Raw genomic sequence first — 19,237 nt, 5'->3', positions numbered from 1 at the left:
CTGACATTTCAGAAAGCAGGACTGCAGATAGAAAACCACCTTCAGATACATGAAATGTCGATATAATTATACATTTATACAGTTTGGTCTGGCGTTTCTCGCCAACAATCTGACTTCTAAATATAGACTCTAGCAATGATTTATGGAGATGACAATTTAATCCTTTACTTGCCCATTAGCATCACTTTAAAATATTGTTTGTTGTAACGATACTATATCTCATCCTATCCAGTCTTCTTAAGGGAACAGTGTGAACCTTCCGGTAACAATGAAGGTTATCACTTGTGCACATCCTGAATGCCAAGCATTCTATGTGCAGTGACTTGTTTATTCTCATAACCAAACAGGTATTCTGGTAGTGGCTGTACACATTCTGCTCTTTCAACTTTGGGGTGCCAGTCATATACATCATAATATGAATAATGCTCTTTAGGGATGGAACCCAATCATGAGTGGCCTAAAGGTCAGTGCTATTTTGACTCCCCTATCATAGGAACTAAGGAATATAAGGTTTAGAAAGTTACACAAATGATGGAAATACTTCAGAAAAAGAGGTCTTAATCACTGTGACAAGCCGCATCTTACAATTTCCTACAGATACTAATTAACTGGGATGCGATAAGACATGCCGATTGTGCTAAATATCAATGTCCCCCCAAAATTCCTAGGTTGAAATCCTAACCTCCAATGTGATAGCATTCAAAGGTGAGGCCTTTAGGAGCTTATTAGGACCTGAAGGTGGAGCCCTAACAAATAGGTTTAGTACCCTGATGAGAAGAAACAAAAGAGGTTGCTCTCTCTCTGTTCTCTGCCATAAGAGGATACCACCAGAAGGTGGATCCTTATTAAGAACCAGACCATGCTAGAAACCCCATCTCAGCCTTCCAGGCCCCAGAGCTGTGAGGAATAAATGTATGCTGCTGAAGCCAGCCAGTCTATGATATTTTGTTATGGAGGCCCCAACTGACAAAGACCATATTCATAGATGCAGACACTTAGATACACACGCACCAAACACTCAAAATGTAGAAATGGCCTAGGTTAGCTTCAGATTATCCAACAATAGCTATGAATCAAAGTCTGTTTTTCAACAGTGCTCTAGAATAAACCAAGATCCAGGAAAGCCCTGAGGACTGTAAGAGCTCCCTAAGGGCAGCTTGAGGAGCCAGCATGCCACAGACTAGGTTCTTTGACAATAACCCTGCTCATCTGAGATCCGTAGGAGTCAAAACATACTTAACTAATGGACTTGGCTGATACAGTGCTGTGGCTGATGCCAAATTACCAGCCTTCTAAATAAACTCCAAAGGTGAGAAGTGACCTATTTCAGATCTATAATCATGCCTATCATAAATTTATACTTACACTTGAAGGTTTTTGCATTTACCTGGAGATGCATATTCATCATGAAATATTTGGTTATCAAATTTCCTTAGATTGAGTTAGTTCTTCTATAAACCCAGACCTATCTTTTATCCTGAAAGACAAAGTGCTGCAAAATGCAAGTGACTTCCAAGGGAGATCTACAGCTGGAGATCTACAGCTAATGGTTTGAAGGACCCCATGTGCAACTTCTACAAGAACAATCCATCAGAGGACAGGCACCATCACCACCCTACATAGAGAGTTCTACTTCAACACAGTGAGGATCAACCATTTCTGAAGTCTAATTAAGAGCCCATTCATTTTTTTCATTTTTCACTATGTATTTATTAAGTGCCTACTCTAGGTCTAACACTAGGGTTAGCATTAGACACTGAGATGAGTAAGGAATAGTCCTTGTCCTCAAGGAACGCACAGGCAAGTGAAGGAGGAAAATATAAAAATAAATGATAGAACACCCAGCAGTGCTAACAAAACTTGAACCAAGTGCTAAGAGAGTCATCAGCTCTGCCTATGGGTAGCGCAGAAGCTTAAGAAAAAATTCACACACATACAAAGCAACATTTCTAGTGATTTGTGAAGGACAACTAGGAGTTTGCCTGGTTAAGAAGCTGAAGAAGACCGCTGGAATCAAGTTTCTTCTTGCTGTATCACTAACTGTAAGCATGTGAGAGAAAAATGTTCTTCCGGCTCTCATTATACAAGTGCTTTGTCCTCCCCTCGATTATATTTTCTCTGACTTTAAAGTGGGTAATCAGGGAAGATTTACTAGGTTGTTACTTGGATTGAAACAAAATATGCTAGAGTCAGGTAGAAACTACTGTTGTTTTTAAAATATTTTTCTGGGTCCATTTAAAATATCTGCCACAGTATCTTGACTTTTCAACAGCTTGCGTTGTGAAAACATGAGACATTTTTCTTCAAAAAGTATAACTGAAAGGTCACAATTAAATTAAACATCAACATCTATTAAGATCAAGTTAATACCCCTGAAAAATAGATGACTCTTCCAAGTGTGTATTTAAATTGGCAGCTGGTGACTAGTATAACGTGTTCCACATTGTTACACCACAGCAACATGCAAGCTATTACGTGAATGCAAAAATTGCTGATGTGATGATTCCTGAGATCGTTTCCAGTAAACTCTAAGAGCTAAGCTACCTATGAAACAATAGTATCAGATCAGTTCTACGATTACCATGACTTTAGAGAACTCCAGAGCTACCTCCAAAATCTAAGCAATTCCTTCATTATGGGACAATAATATACCCTGAACCCAACTGCCTCCTCAACTTAAAGATAAAGATCAAATATATTCTGGTAGAGAAAAACTAAGGTAAGAACTCATGATATTTTGGCAGACCTATAGCTCCCATGTGTAATCTTCACAGTTTGTCATTAAAGAAGTCTCTGAGGGTGTCTTGAGCAGGGTTGCTCCATCTCCTTGTCTCTTTCTATCAACAGTCCACCCCAGTTCATCCAATGAGGAAAGAAAAAGTACCCAATTCCTACACTGCTCATATATATATTCTGCATGGTACTAGCCTTGATTTCTCTGCCTACAGCACATCCTTATGCACATGCAACCTCTAGTCCTGTCGACAACAGATGTGCAAACTCTGTTACATGACTTCCACTCATCTGATCAGAGTTCCTACTCAGAAAGGTTGAAGACAACCATCTGTCAACACTGCCGTCTCACACTCGATTACAGCTGAAATCAGAGGCATCAAACCAGGGGAGACATTGACCAAAATATTTGCCATTCCTTGAGAAATGCTGCTTGCCCAGAACCGCTGACATTCACCTTGCTAACAGAAATACCTTCTTGGAATCTGTGGTACTTGTTTTATGTCCAGCTGGTCACTTTCATTTCTGATCTCATGCTAAGGTCAGAGTTGTACACTTACCCCATCAGAACCTAGCAGCAATGGTCTGTTATTGTCCGGTCCAATTTATGAAGGAGATTTTCAAATTAGGACAGCGACCAGAGATGTGCAGAATGGCTATTTACAGACCACGTGCTTCCTCGGAAGCACCTGGGAGCTGGCAGGGCACGATGGTATGCACTGATAGGAAATGATACAAATGACAAATGAGCAATGTCTAATTATTCCAGTGCTGCTCAGACACAGAGACAAAGACAAGAAAACTGAGAGTTAGGGATGAAACTCCATCCTCCTCTAACCCTATTGTGTGTATTGCACTACATATTAATGTAACATCAAGCCCTATTTTTAGATCTCTGCAATCCACAGGCATAAATCATTCCGGTGCCACAAGTCACCTCTGAGTTAGCAATGCCAAGTTTAACATTTTGCAGGATCCTACTAACAATATAATTGAAAGCAAGTGATATTTAAAATGAATAGTGGTAACTGTAATAGAATAGCATTATCCTATAAATAGATTTTTTGCGAGAATTTATTAAGTAATAATTAAAAGAAAAAGTGACAAACGTGCCACTTAGCTAATTCTATCTTCACAATAGCTCTCAGGGTTGAATTTGGAATGCCGTTCTTCTGCAAAAAAAAAAATGCAAATGGAACAGTCTTGTTTTCTTTTTACATAATACTGATTAATCCACAGTGGTTTCAGCCAAGAGGGTTGTCTCTGAATTGAACATCTGATTAAAGAAGGAAAGACACAGCACAACTAAAGCCATGAGCTGATCAAAGTGTTACTTTCTATGATAGTCCATGACCATTTTTGATGAAACAGAATTTAAAGCTAAATCTTCCCTCAACTCAGAAATCCTCCTCCCAAAGTTAGTAGAGGGAAAAAAAACACTTTTACTTTTAAATTAATATTAAACCAGAATGTAATGTGCTTCACATGAAATCCACTAAGAAATGGCAAGAATGGAAGGGGATCTCCGTTTTATATAGCCAAGCAGATACAATTCACTACATATTTTCAAGATAAACAATAACCAGTCCTCAAGTAAGAGGACACGATAGCACCATTTGTCACACATAATTCATCTTAAATTTACCTGGTGTTTGAGGTGACCATGTGTGTTAGATAACTGGCTTTATCCAGAAGAGGAGAAACTCCTCCTATCTTTATGACCAGAGGTAGTTTTGCAGCAAGGTTCCCAATAAAGTGAGATTCCCACCCTCCCACATGTAACAGGAGTGAGGAACACTTTTTTCCTTAATGTTTACATTGCAGAGGGATGGCTCCCGGGTCCTTAAGGAAGATATTCCTGGGTCATAGAGGTGAGGAAACGTCCATAAGGTTTTCAGAAGGATTTATATACTTTTCAGAGGCAGGAAACAGTACTTACAAGTTTGCTAAAGGAAGTGTTCTAGGAAAAAGGGAAAAAACAAGTCTCTTCCCTTATTTTCAACAGGGAAAATTAAACCTCTTAATTTTTATTTGACCTTACACCATATAGGTTCAGTATGATAATCATAATGCAAACTCATTTACGGAAGATATGTGATTACTGCGAGTCCCCAGAAGAGAAAATCAACAAAATGGGTAAAACAAAAATGCTTTCTAGACCATTAAATCAGCACAAATTAATACATCATGCCAAACCACATGCATTATGGACTGCAATGATTATTGATAATATATTTCACCAAGGGAAAAGCAGACTCTTAATAACCCTTTGTCTTCCTGTCCATTTCTGACAAGGATGATGATTTCATTTTTAATTAGTTCAGAAGTAAATGTATAATGATAACCAAAGGGAAACATTTTTGCCCCTCTGCATGAGATTATCTATACAATCGTTAGCCATTAAAAATGTATTATACTGAGTACAAAGGGTAGCTTTGCATTCTTTTAAATAATGCATGTTACCCTACAAATGACAAAAAGTATAGCAGAGATTAGGTAAATGAATCAACTTAGCAAAATTCCCAATCAGTCCTATAGTCAGAACAGGTATTTGGCTGATATGATGTATCCCAGACATGTAGTTCAAACTACTTAATGAACTTTCTACCTTTATGTAGTAATTTTCCACTAAGTGCTCTCATACAGCATCATCTAATGTTAGCATTAAGAGGGATGTGTAATACCAATCAATAGCCAAATAAAACAAAACCACCAGAAGTTAGAAGGGGATAATGCAGAGAGTAATGCTTTCTGATGAGACCTTTAGAGGGCAACATCAAAAGGAATCATCCAGAGGCTGCAGCCATTAGATCACATGCACCATTGAAGATGTTGCTAACACAGCTCCTATTTGATGAAAAATGGGTGCAATCTTAGTTCTTGCTACATGTGCCTCAATTCCTCTAGAGAAATGCTTCAATAAAAAGGAATATCATAAAGAAAAGAATAAAGGTTTAACGAAAACACTAAGCAGAATCCTAAAATCAGACATCATCCAAAAAGTTTTCTGGTTTTTGGTGTTCGGGAAGGTGGAGAAAGGGGCAAAAAGGAAGGAATGCTCAGTGCTGTCAAATCTAAAATCTGCCCTCAGATCTGATGTGTTCGGCAAATTAAAAGGAAGCCTAAGAGAATCACTAAAGAGGACATCCTGGCCTGCTAGCCAAGAGAGACTCTGTAAAGCAACAGCTAACTTTTCTTTAGTCTGTTCTCCTTTAATTTACATGAAAAGAGACGCTGTTTCTCCAACACTCACCCCGAACTTCCTACTGTGAAGACAGCTGCCTTATTTGCCTTTCAGCAAATTAAAAGTTAAAATAGCCTCACTGTCAGGAGTAGCAGCAGCAATGGAGATGCTTGAAAAAGCTTCCTTTTACTGCAGTGTATTCCATTTCTCAGAGACCACCTCTACCTTTTGACTCCGAGAGAAATCTCTCAAAAAAGGATACCCTTCCTTTACGAACTCAGGATCACACCCTCTGCTGCTCCCCTCATTGACAAAGATCAAGATAAAATCCCTAACGAGGAGGATTCTGCTTTCTTAATGCTCCTCGTGCACTGATTTTTGCTTTCGTATTCACCCTCTATCCATCACTGCTAATAAAAGTTATTAATAACATTAAAAGCAAAACAAAAGTTTAGGTCATGCTGCAGTTTGGGCAAAAGTGTAAAAATATCTCTAATATTTTCTTTACAAAAATGTTGAGAATGAGGAGCAATGAGAGCTCATAAAGGCAGTAGGAAAAAAAGAAAAACAAATTTCTTCCAAGCAGCAAAAGGGAACATCAAATAAATGCCATCTGAGTCCTAAGTTTGGTTTGCATGTGATTTTTCCAGACAAACCAAATTCTGTGTCCAAAATGAAAATCAAGTAGTGACTTCTGAAGAATCTTCAAAGCCATGTTTTCTTAATTTCAGTCTAGGGACCTCAACATTTTCAAGATTCTGACTCAATGAACTACAATTATTTTCTTAAGCAAGGCTTGCATCCACAGAGGAAATGGAAACAGGAGGCCTGGAAGAAGAATTAGTTCATTAGGATCATATTACTGGACATCTTAACTCTTCTGCATTTATATTTTCCTTGGTGTAAATTCGTAACAACAACCCCTTCTTTCCTCATTTAGCATACACAAGCTCACTGTTTCATTTTGTTAAAATCCCCTGGATGACTGAAATAAAAATGCTACTAAATAAAATATAAATTACTGTAGTATTTATTACAATAATATTATCATTACTATCAACCAGAGGCCATTAAAATTTGTTTTAATTTTGCCTAAGCCATAAAGAATATTGTCTAAAAAAATCATTTTTTCATTCATAATCTTTTCATAGCTTTTTTTTTTTTTGCCATACATTAGGAAAAGCTACATGGAAGTTTTTGTCAAGTATCATTTCTAATGAATAACAATTATTTAGATAATGCAAAACTCATAAAGTCTCACTAATTAAAGATATGTTGTTAAACCAACAAAGAATATATTGGGTCAGACTGCTAAACCTCCAAGTAGTAAACTTTTAATAACAGTATAAATTATTACCATTACCAGGCCCATTAAATATGTGTTCAGACTTAATATTGATAATAATACTATGGAATTGAGCTTATATTCCCATTTTATAGAAAGGCAAAGTGCATTGCCCAAGCTGACACAGATACTAAGTTATAGAGCCAGCCTTTGAATCAGAATCTACTTGAATCTAAAGTCCAGGATTTTAACCACTACTTAATATTACAGGGTATATTTATATCAATTATCACTGTTGTAAATATATGGGTTGTTTTATTGGTATGATTCATAACACTAACAGTCCCAAAAGATTCCTCCAAGAATTTTATTTTTATTAACAATTTTGGTCATAGTTCTTATTTGGGACATATTCTAATTCAAGGGCCTCACTCAACTGAACATGGGCTGATAATTACGGATTAGTTGAAGTGCAGTGTGATTTTGGTCATTTAGGCAAGGTCAATTTTTAAAACTATCAATTCCTTTCTTTTTAAATTTTTTTTTGGAATATTGACCTCCTTTTGAGTAATTCCTCACCTATAATTTGGCTAGCTTCCATTTTTATTTTAATCTCAAGCCTAAAAGAGAAAGTAATGAATTCATCCAGATTAGACATCATCAAGCTAAAAACTAACAAGAGTTACCTTCTTACTGTACCAAGACTGTGTATGCCTCCCTCCCCAGGCCCCCATTTTCCAAGTTTATATAACAGATCATCTTTATGCTGTTGCAGAAGATCAGTATTTCACATTGCACTGATTTTTTTTTCAATTTATGACAGCATATTACAAGAGCTGTGTATGATTTTTACAGTTCATGAGTCTCTAGCCTTGGATCAAGCCACGCTGCAGCTCAATCTTCTTCAGTCCTTGTTAGCAGAGGCCATTGTAACAAAACCAAAATATATAGAATACACAGTGTCAGCTCCAAATCCTAGACCATAAACTCAGGTGGGCAAGTAATACAACTTTTTTAATATTAATGTTTCTGTAACAGTGTGACAGAAACACCTCAGTAAATTTAAAGATGTAGCCCCTCATCTACACCCTCACCTGCCCTCCCCAAAGTCCTGGTTTCCCAAGGTTATATCCAATTTCCATCCTGAGGAGGAAGCTTAACTGTACCACATTCTAGAGTAGGGGGTGAATCTGACCCTCAAATGCCATTGATCTGCAATGGTATTTTCTCAGATATCCAGCTTCCTTCCTTGTCCTTGGTCACTGGCCCAAGGAGGTTACTGCCCGGTGTTCCCTTATGCTCAGCCACAGTAGCCCCCTCACTTCTAGATGCCTCAACATTAAAATCATTTGGCTCCGTTCCTCTCAGCATCCCTCTGTGTCTAACCTCCCAAATAAAGGGAAGTCAAAGGAATAACAAAAATAGAATGGAGAGAGAAAGGCTATATTAGCTAATCTTGGAAAGTAATATCCAACCGCATTTTAAAGTAAAAGTAAATATGAGTTCTTTTTTCTGTGTATGAAAACAAAATAAAAATAATTGATCGGACTTTCACAATACTTAGAGGGTATCCCAAATGGAATTTTTCAAAGAAATATAACAAACAATCCTAAAATATGTATGGAACCACAAAAGACCATTTCTTTCTTAAGAAAGAACAAAGCTGAAAGCATCACATCCCTGATTTCAAATGATATTACAAAGCTATGTAATTAAAGCATTATTTAGTATTGTGTTGGCATAAAATACAGACACATAGATCAATGCAACAGAATGCATAGCCCAGAAATAAACCTACTCATATATGGTCAATTTATGACAAAGGAGACAAGAATATAAAATGGGGAAAAGACAGTCTCATCAAGAAATGGTGATGGGAAAACTGGAAAGTAACCTGCACAAGAATGAAAGTGGACCACTAACCTACACCATAGACAGAAATTAAATCAAAATAGATTAAAGACTTGAATGTAGTACCTAAAAACCATAAAACTCCCTGAAGAAAACCCAGGTGGTAAACTTCTTGACATAGGTCTTGGCAATGATTTTTGTGTGTCTGATACCAAAAGCAAAAGCAACATTAATTCAGAAATATATATGCACTCCTCTATTTATTGGATTCTTTACGATAGCCAAGATATGGAAGTAACCTAAGAATCTACCGATAGATGAATGAATAAAGATGTGGTGTATAAACAGACAAATATTACTCGGCCATAAAAAGGAATGGGATCTTATTATTTGTGACAACATGGATGGTCCTACAGAGTATTAGACTAAGTGAAAGAAGTCAGACAAGACAAATACCATATGATTTCACTTACATGTGGAATCTAATAAAAACCCACCAGAAAGTGGTGGTTGCCAGATGGGAAGCAGGTAGGGAAGGGCCGAAATAGGCGGAAGCTATTAAGAGGTATAAACTTCCAGTTATAAAATAAGTAAGTCATTAGAGTTCGGAGTTGAGGCCCTGGCTGGCCAATGAACTCACAAATGTAGGGAGTAGGCTACATTAGGAGCACATCTTTCGCTAACACCACAAGGGTCCCGGCTTAATGACTGGAGTTTGATAGTAATTCTTGCTGCAAGCATAAAAAATTAGAATAAATTAAGTCATGGAATTGCAAAGTACAGCATAGGAAATACAGTCAAAAATATTTTAATAACATTCTTTGGTGACAGATGGTAACTACACTTATGGTGAGCATTGTGTAAAATACAGGATTGTCAAATCACTATGTTGTATACCATAAACTCAGAAACCACTGTATGTCAACCCTACTTCCATAAAATGTTTTACTTAAAAATAGGACTACCATATGATCTAGCAATCCCATTTCTGCATATTTATCCAAAGAAAATGAAAACACTAACTTGAAAAGATATATGCACCCCATTGTTCACCGTAACATTATAAACAAGCTCAAAGATACAGAGAACAGATTGGTGACTGCCAGATGTGGAGGGTGGCAGATGGGAGAAATGGGTGAACTATTTTTGGTTTTTGTTTTTAGTTAAAATAATCTGATTTTTTTTAAAGCTGCAAGAAGAAGTTTTCTAAGGGACTTCTAGGAAACTTTTGTTCTGAAAAGAAAAAGGAAAAAAAAAGAAAAAAAAGAGGAAAGAAAGACACAAAAAGAAAAGGTCCCCCTCCCTCCTCTCCTGCCTCCTTGTTTGTGGCACTGATGTGAGGATATGATGTCTGGACCATTTTTTAAACATAAATTGACAAGCTCAAGGATGAAATATTGATGCGATGAAGAAGACCAAAGTAGAGTTGGGGTGGGGGGAAGCGAGGGGAAGAGCCAGGATTCTTTATGACCTCACAGATGCTGCCCCAACTCTGCCTATTCTTGGCAAAGGAGTCATTAAATATTTTGCTGAATGGCTTGGGCCATTTCAACCAAGCACTTGCAGCCCAGAATGAACCTTACTGATTGTGTTGTCCAAGGATGGGATTTATACCTAGGCTTCTGTGATGCTGAAAACTGTTCCCTTGGTTTTCTGGGGACAGGGGCAGGGGGTAGCAGGGTAGGGATAGGGAGAGAAGACTGCTCCCAGGGGCCCTCTGCTGAGGACCACCTTGCCAACCCTAGACTGCTGACACCTATTAGGTTTTGAGAAAAAAAATCCTATCTTGTCTAAGTCATTTGTCTCCATTTCTGCAACATGATGTTTCCTGCCTTAAAGCCACCTGTGTTGTCAAACAAGCACAATAAGGTATCAGTTTTTGGAATGTGACACAATACCACTAAAGTTCATCTTTTAAAAAAACGGGAACCTATTCTTGGGACTTCAAATGTGTGCTACGTGACTTCCCTAAATTTCTCTTTGAGGGACTGAGGAGCACCTCAAAAAAGATAGGTAGCCATCCCCTAGAGCAACTAACACTAGGGCGCAAGAGGCCCAGATGACCACATTTAAAATTTTTTTTCAACATTTTTTATTTATTTTTGGGACAGAGAGAGACAGAGCATGAACGGGGGAGGGGCAGAGAGAGAGGGAGACACAGAATCGGAAACAGGCTCCAGGCTCCGAGCCATCAGCCCAGAGCCCGACGCGGGGCTCGAACCCACAGACCGCGAGATCGTGACCTGGCTGAAGTCGGACGCTTAACCGACTGTGCCACCCAGGCGCCCCCCAGATGACCACATTTAGAGATGACACATCTAAAGCATGAAGCAAGATCTTGTCGGCAGAGAAAACACAGTCTTCCAAATATGAGTCCACAACCAACTGCACAGTGACAGAAGCTTCTAATTATTGGTGTTCTTTAAGCTGTTATCCTGTGCTCAAATACAAACGGCATGCTCTAGACTCTAGAGTCAGTAGCGACAGGGATTTCTTTATTGAAGTGGCTAATTCTCCCAAACAATTAAGGGGGGAGCCTACAGCCCTTGGTAAAAAATGACAGGGATGTGGGGATAATGGCATTTGCAAATTTAATATCATAAAAATTTTTCCTCTAATTTGGGGTCCTTGCTGCTTTTTCATGTCCACTGTGAGACATAAGTTATAAGCTTTATTGTTGTACTCCAATGCCTAGAACAGGGTCTGGCAAAGAGCAGGCAGTCTCTGGGACAATCACAGTCACAGAAAAGGATGTTGCTGGGGCGCCTGGGTGGCTCAGTCGGTTAAGCGGCCGACTTCGGCTCAGGTCATGATCTCTCGGTCCGTGAGTTCGAGCCCCGAATCAGGCTCTGTGCTGACAGCTCGGAGCCTAGAGCCTGTTTCAGATTCTGTGTCGCCCTCTCTCTGACCCTCCCCTGTTCATGCTCTGTCTCTCCATGTCTCAAAAATTAATTAAAAAGAAAAAGTAAAAAAAATTAAAAAAAAAAGAAAAGGATGTTGCTATGGGTTGAGCTGTGTTCCCCCAAAATCTGTATGTTCAAATCCCGACTTCCAATACCTTGCAAGGTAACCACATTTGGAGATAACTTCTTTGAAGTGGTGATGAAGTTTAACTGTGGCTGATAAGGTGGGGTCCTACTCTAATATGACAGGTGTCCTTATAAGAAAAAGAGATGCCTATGACCAGAGAAGAAGACCATATGAGGATATAGCAAGAAGGTTGGTCATCAAGCCAAGGAGAGAGGCTTCGAAACCAAACCTCCCAACATCTTGATCTTGGACTTCTGACCTCCAGAACTGTGGGAAAAGATTTATTCCCATTGTTTATGCAACCAGTATATGGTATTTTGCCATGGTAGCTCTAGCAGCTAATATAGATGGGAATATATATGTTTCACTACAAAATAGTATTGCCAAATTCTAAAAACTGCCCATTATTTTTGTAAGCTGAAATTCCTTTCCCTTTTATTGATTAGTTCTTGTGTTTTGGATGTGGTATACACTACATGATATTTGTATTGTATTTTTATTTACAATAATTCACAATAGATTTAATTTTGCTATTCTAAGATACTTCCAATTTTGTTTTCCAAATATAACCAAATGTGAATTATAGGAAGTGTATTTTTAGGAAAGCAGACATTTAGATCTCAAGTTCCACATACTGACCCAGCAAATTCAATCCAGGTCCCCGTATCTTTTTTTTCTATTACCGCAAAGCCTGATGTGAGGCCCAAACCCACGAACTGTGAGTTCATGATCTAGCCGAGATCAAGAGCCAGACACTTAATGGATTGAGCCACCCAGGTGCCCCCCGCCCCACATCTAACAGATATGTTTAGGTTGATGATTTAATGCTTACCATTCAAGTGTCTAATCTCAATGAGATTAGTACAATGATACACTAAAATATGGTTAAATACTAAATTTCCGTAATATTCATATATTTGGGGTACTATTTCCTTTTTTTCTCTTTGTACCTCCGGTGCACAAAGTTGCATTACTCAATTACTCATAATCTCTGGCTTATAACATATCCTTATTATTCATAATTGTATGACCCACTTTTATTCATTTATTTAGCCATTTTTCATAATATAAGTAGGAACCATGAATCTTCTCACCTGAAAGAAACAACAACACTCTAATCATAACCCATGTTCAGCTATGTGGTCACCTCATATGACATCCCTTTCAATTCCTGAGACAATAACCATACTGCATTCCATATTCATAATTCCCTTGACATCCTTGTTATACAGAACTACTACGTCTCCCAGTATTTAAGAGATATTTTAGTTGTTAACTTTATAAAAACAGTATGTTGTAAATGATTTTTTAGAACTTGAGTTTTTTAACTTACTATTATATTGCTAAGATTCATTCATATTTATAAACGCTGTACTTCATTCAACTGCTGTATATTATATTGTGAACATACATCACAATTTATTTATCTACTCTCCTACTGATATGCACTTGGATTATTTCCAGGTTATACCCTAAATAGCACTGACATGAACATCCTTGTACGTGTTTTCTGTTATACATGTAAACAAGTTTCACTTGATACCTAGTAGTGGAATTTCTGGAATAGAGGATATGTGAATCTGCAATTTTTTCTAAAATGTCAGTATTTTCCAAAATGATTGCACCAATTAGCTCCCTGACGAGCAATGAACATCTACCAGATCTATATTCTCTCCAACAATTGATATTATTAGGCTTTTAAATTTTTTGCCAAAAGAAGAGTATAAAATAATATTGTATAATTGTCTCTATTTGCATTTCCATCATCACTAAGGGATATGAGGCGATGGAATGAACATCTCTTCACATGTTTGTTAGTCTTAAGAGTTTCTCTTCTATGAAATACCTATTAAGATCTTTTGCCCATGAGGCTCCTGGGTGGTTCAGTCGGTTGAGCATCTGACTCTTGACTTCAGCTCAGGTCATGGTCTCACAAACATGAGATAAAGCCCCATGTCCAGCTCTGTGTTGGGTGCAGAGCATGGTTAAGATTCTCTCTTTCAACCCCTCCACCCGTCCCCCACATGCAAGCATATCTCCCAAAAATTTTTTTAAAAAAAGATCTTTGCCCATTTTTCTAATTCATTTGTAGATGTTTCTGTGCTCTTGACGCCATTCTTTAGACAGTAGTGTATATTGTGAATAACTCCCCCTAGTTTGTTATAGGACTTTCAATTTAATGATCTCTTGAACTCAAGTTTCTACTCTTAATATAGTAAAAATTACGTTTTTTATAATCAACATGTTATATGCATTATTTAAGCAATATTTTCCTACCACTAGGTCTAAAACACATTCACCGACATTTTCTACTAAATGTTTAAAGATTTGTTTTTGGTATTGAAGTCTTCATCCGAAGTCGATCTTTTTATATAGTGTGGGATAAGTATCTAATTTCATTTTTCTTGACCCTTAATGAAATTTTCAGGTTTTGATGTCCAGTTTTAGAAAACTATTACACAATTCTAAAATAAGCTATCCCCAAATTCTGATATTACTTACATAATACTTTCCTAAATGAAAGAAAATCTTGCATGGTAGAAATATACGTTGCTAATTCCTTCATATACACTAAAATGATAACAAAAAAAGAGAAACAGGAAGGTGATTTTCCTAACAACTAAGCATTCCCATTCCCTTCCTTAAGACATAGCTATAAATCTATCATGACTAACTGAAACACATATAAACATACACAAACCACACACAGAAAGCCACAGCAATGTGGAAAAGGCAAAAACACTCATAGCTTCACATAACAGCTTCCATTTCCACTTTTGCATTCATACTATGATTTGTTTTGCAGTCATTTTATATCAGTTATTTTTAAATCTACTCTAAAATTCAATTGAGTAAACCTGTTCTATGTATAAAATTAATTCACAAATAAAGAAATGGCATACTAAATAGTAAATCAATTGCCAAATATCAACTATCTCAGAGGAGCTCTTGTTTCTCCATTTCTCCACCAATTTACTCCGTAAAAGTAAAAGGGTTTAACTTTTAATCCATTTAACAAACGTCTATGATGAGCAAAGCAGTGCACTAGAGAGTAAAAACAACACAAATTTGCTCCATGATATAATCAGGGAACCATAAATAAATTTAAAATGGGACCAATTATGATAAGTTATATAATAGAAATGCCCACAAATGTTGATTGAGTTCAATTATGTTTGTATTTACTAAGCACCTAAGGATATGTCATTGTACGTTTCAACAATCTCATTGAATAGGCATTTTTTAAAATTTCTTTTTCAAGAAGCTACTTCATAATTTCATGATGTTGGAAATTCAGAATAGAAGTAATCAACAGGAGTGTAATTTGTTAGGCAAAATCTATTGGCAGGCACGTCTCGGACCATAAGATAAACACTGGCACAGAAGATGATAAATGTTACCAACATCTGATAAAGGCTTTTCTCCAAGCCCAAGAGAGAAGACGAAGAACTGAAGAATAAAGTCTTTTCAAACTCTCACCTCCTACAGTGTTTATAGTCAGACAGTTACAGGCAACTCAGTTACTTGGCTTTAGGTTTCCACCTGATCCAAGCACCGGACAAGTTCTACATAAAATTATTAGGCTTTTTAATGCCTAGTCCAGGTCCTCTATTTTCCAGTCTTCCCTATCTTGACCTTTGCTACACTCCCACTGCTTTTATTCAAAACCTCTACCAGAGCATCCCATCCGGGACTTCCAGTCACAATGGACTTATCATGATTTCTGTGACCTATCCAAGTGGAAATCTAATTCCGCCCTGTACTTCTCCTATCTCAAGGTTCTGTTTGGTATCACATCCCCTTTGGGCATGTTCCATGGCAATCCCAGCCTAATCTCACAAATTATGTACATAGATATGAGAAATTTGTCGAGGCTCCATCATTCCCTAGGGAATGAAGATAATCATGAAGCTCTCAATTCAGGTTACACACACATCTAAAGAAAACCCTCTGCACTTGTAGTCCAAGGACTTGATCAAGTCCAAAGTCCACAGTAATTCATATGTAAGATTGAGTCAGTCATTTAACTCTCCTGAGACTAGGTCAATTTATTAAATGGAAGAAACAATGAATTCACCTGAATGCTGTAGGAAATTACATGAAGAAAGCACTTGTAAACTATAAAGTGATCTAAACTATAAGTGATGTTCCCTTCATGGCAATGATAAACCACCAGGAGAGATATTTAATTAGCCTTCCCCCAAGACATCCTGTCGTGATGCTTACTTCACCTATACTAGGAATAAGACTGCCAAAAATTTTGTAGTAGGGGAGAGGTTTCATTTTTAGAATCATGCCTTCATTTAATCATTGACCCATTCATTTTAAAAAAAAAGAAAAGTGAAGGCCAGGCACTGGAGATAGAACAGTGACCAAGGTACACAATTCCTGCTCTCATGGAGTTTATATTCTGTGCGTGGTTCAAAGCAACTGCAAAGTGTGGAGACATTGCAGGCACAAAGGGGACCACCAAATTCCCAGGTGAGGACACTTACTGAAATGAGTGTCATCTTTGTTTTTCATTGAAACAAGGGAGGCCATGCTGATATACATCCACCAAGCAGCCTGCAAAACCAGCGTAATCTTGAACCACATGATGTGCTCCTTGATTCTCAACCAGCAAAAGACAAAGTAGCCTAGGTGAGACCCATAAATTTCATAACAGAAAGTCTAATGAAATAGTTCTGCACTTGAGAAAGGACATTTGCTTTCTGTTCCAGTTAACACATTAATTCTTTGATAATAACAGCAAATACTCAGGGATCACTAGACTCTAGGTACTGTTTTAAGCAGATGACATTCTATCCCATTTAACCATTACAACTTGATGCCATGGGCACTATTATTACCATGCCATTTTATAGAAGAGGGGGAAATAAGGCATAGAAAGGTTAAGAAATTTATCCTAGGTCACACATCTCTTTTTATTCAAATCCAGGCTGTCTGATTACACAGTCTAATCTACACCCACCATGTTATAGATTCCTCTCATTAGAGTGACTGATTATAATATACAAAGGGCAAAGAACCAGTGTTTAATGTAACCTGTCACTCCAGAACTCATTCATAAGAGACAGGATACCTCCAAGAACACCATTCCCTCAGGCTTGATGTGAATGGCACCCCATAGGAGTACACAATATACAAACAACATCACCTCACACAATGAACCTGTATCTCCATCATAAACCATTCTTTCTCAAGTTGCTTCTCTACCAAAGAAGGCCCGGTCCCCTCTTTTCTTTCCAGGCACAAAGTCAGTTATCATTCAGGCCTGGCCATATCCTCCCTGAAGCCTTTCTGGGCTCTTCCACCTACCTCAAAGATCTGTTGATCTCTTCTACACACACTTACTTTATGTTCAGTTTACTTTATGTACACTTTGAACTACTGCTTAACACTTGGTTATGTAATGTTTTGCAGTTTACCGAACATGTATTTACTCAGCTACATGTAAGTCTGTTGAGAACAGAAAAAGGTTTTGATTCCCTCTCCTGGTTGCACGGCACCCCCTCATGCCCACAGACACACACCTTCCATACCTCATATTGTACTAAAAGTTCAATAAATGCTGTTTGGATAGTTGGCAGACTAATTGATTAATCTATTGAATAAATATTCAGCTAAACTTAAACAGCCTCCATAATTTTCTGTACTCAGACATGGATACACACACAATGTGTGGGTCAGTGAGCTGATGAAATGAAGAAGGAAATAAATAAAGCGTTCATTGGGAAATTACCCTAAATATAAAAATCACAAGAAATGGGAATGTATTAGGATTCAATCTAAAAAGTTTTAAGGGGAGAACCGGCTAATTGAAAAAGAAAAAGAAGTAGTTTTATACATTTAGCATTAAAGTAGCTTCTCAGGATCTGAAAATCAAATGCTTTAGTCCATCAAGTTTGCCATTTTCCCACTGGAGATGTAATACATCAACCACATTTCACGTACATCTTAAAATTCACATGACTTGCACCTTCTATTTTATTTCTTTCTTCTACTCTCTACCCACAGGCCCACACACGCGCACACATGTACTCTCTATCCTAACTAACCCCCTTGCCTTAAAAAAAAAAAAATCACCATCTGACCATGAATTACTAGTTCTGAGTCATCCAAACCGCACCAGAGAAAGTTTTGTTCATTACCTTGGGCTCCCTCTGCTGGGTCTGCAGGAGTAAAACATACAATTCTGTAGAATTGGAGGTTATGGAACTCCATTCCCCCACAGAACTTCTCCTGTTTTACCTAAAATTAAATTCACTATGTAACAAAACACAATCACTTGAAAACAGAAGAGATTTAGGACCTGGATAAACTAGTAATGATATATCAAGACAAGTGGCTTTTAAGAAACTACTAAACAAATCAGTGTTCCTTGCCCGTGTTTATCATCATTGGTAGTAGAATGGTGGAATTCAGCAGGGGAGCTCAGATATTAAAGAGACAGGGATATAAAACTGTACCGAAGAAAATAATCACAAGAAAAAAGATCTGGACTACACATGTGTTTGTCAGAAGCAAATGCAGATGAAGAGGACAAAGGCCAATTTAAAGCCTCTCAGTAAGGTTTCTAAGAAAGAAAAGACAGCATTGGCCAGGCAGTATCCCTAAAGCACTACAGATCAAAGCTGTTGTTAACATTACTGAAATATAGTAGCAAATCCGATAGTAAAGAGTATATTGAGCCTACGGTCACACCGCCTCCCCCAAACATCCTAAAATCACAAAGTACATTTGCATTTACTAAAGATAATAGCAGGGCGCCTGGGTGGCTCAGTCAGTTGAGCATCCGACTTCGGCTCAGGTCATGATCTCACTCACAGTCTGTGAGTTCGAGCCCTGCCTTGGGCTCTGTGCTGACAGCTCAGAGCCTGGAGCCTGTTTCGGATTCTGTGTCTCCCTCTCTCTGACCCTCCCCCGTTCATGCTCTGTCTCAAAAAAATAAAGGTTAAAAAAATTTTTTTCAATAAGTAAAGATAATAGCAATGTAATTTATGCATCAAAATGGAAATGGTAGATATTGATTTCTGTCAGAAGGAAGTATTATTTCTCATTTAATTGATTTGGTGCTAATTATAAAAGAGAGTGGTTAAGTTGTACTAAAACAAACCATCATACCAGGAAAAAGAATGAAACTAGACCTGAGA

The 19,237-nt window shown here is 37.7% G+C and overlaps 1 protein-coding gene and 1 non-coding gene across 5 annotated transcripts in view; one reads left to right on the top strand and one right to left on the bottom strand.

Annotated features, from left to right (window-relative positions):
* Positions 1 to 19,237, bottom strand: part of TAFA2 (TAFA chemokine like family member 2) — a 515,454-nt gene that overhangs the window by 394,271 nt on the left and 101,946 nt on the right. The window lies entirely within an intron of this gene.
* Positions 9,645 to 9,792, top strand: LOC131484183 (small nucleolar RNA SNORA62/SNORA6 family). Its single transcript, XR_009248086.1, has one exon. It is a non-coding gene; the product is annotated as a small nucleolar RNA SNORA62/SNORA6 family (small nucleolar RNA).

Source organism: Neofelis nebulosa, chromosome 8 (genome assembly GCF_028018385.1).
Source record: "Neofelis nebulosa isolate mNeoNeb1 chromosome 8, mNeoNeb1.pri, whole genome shotgun sequence".
NCBI classification, from domain to species: domain Eukaryota; kingdom Metazoa; phylum Chordata; class Mammalia; order Carnivora; family Felidae; genus Neofelis; species Neofelis nebulosa.
The sequence above is the reverse complement of the archived record's forward strand: the minus strand, read 5'-3'. Positions and strand labels throughout refer to the sequence as shown.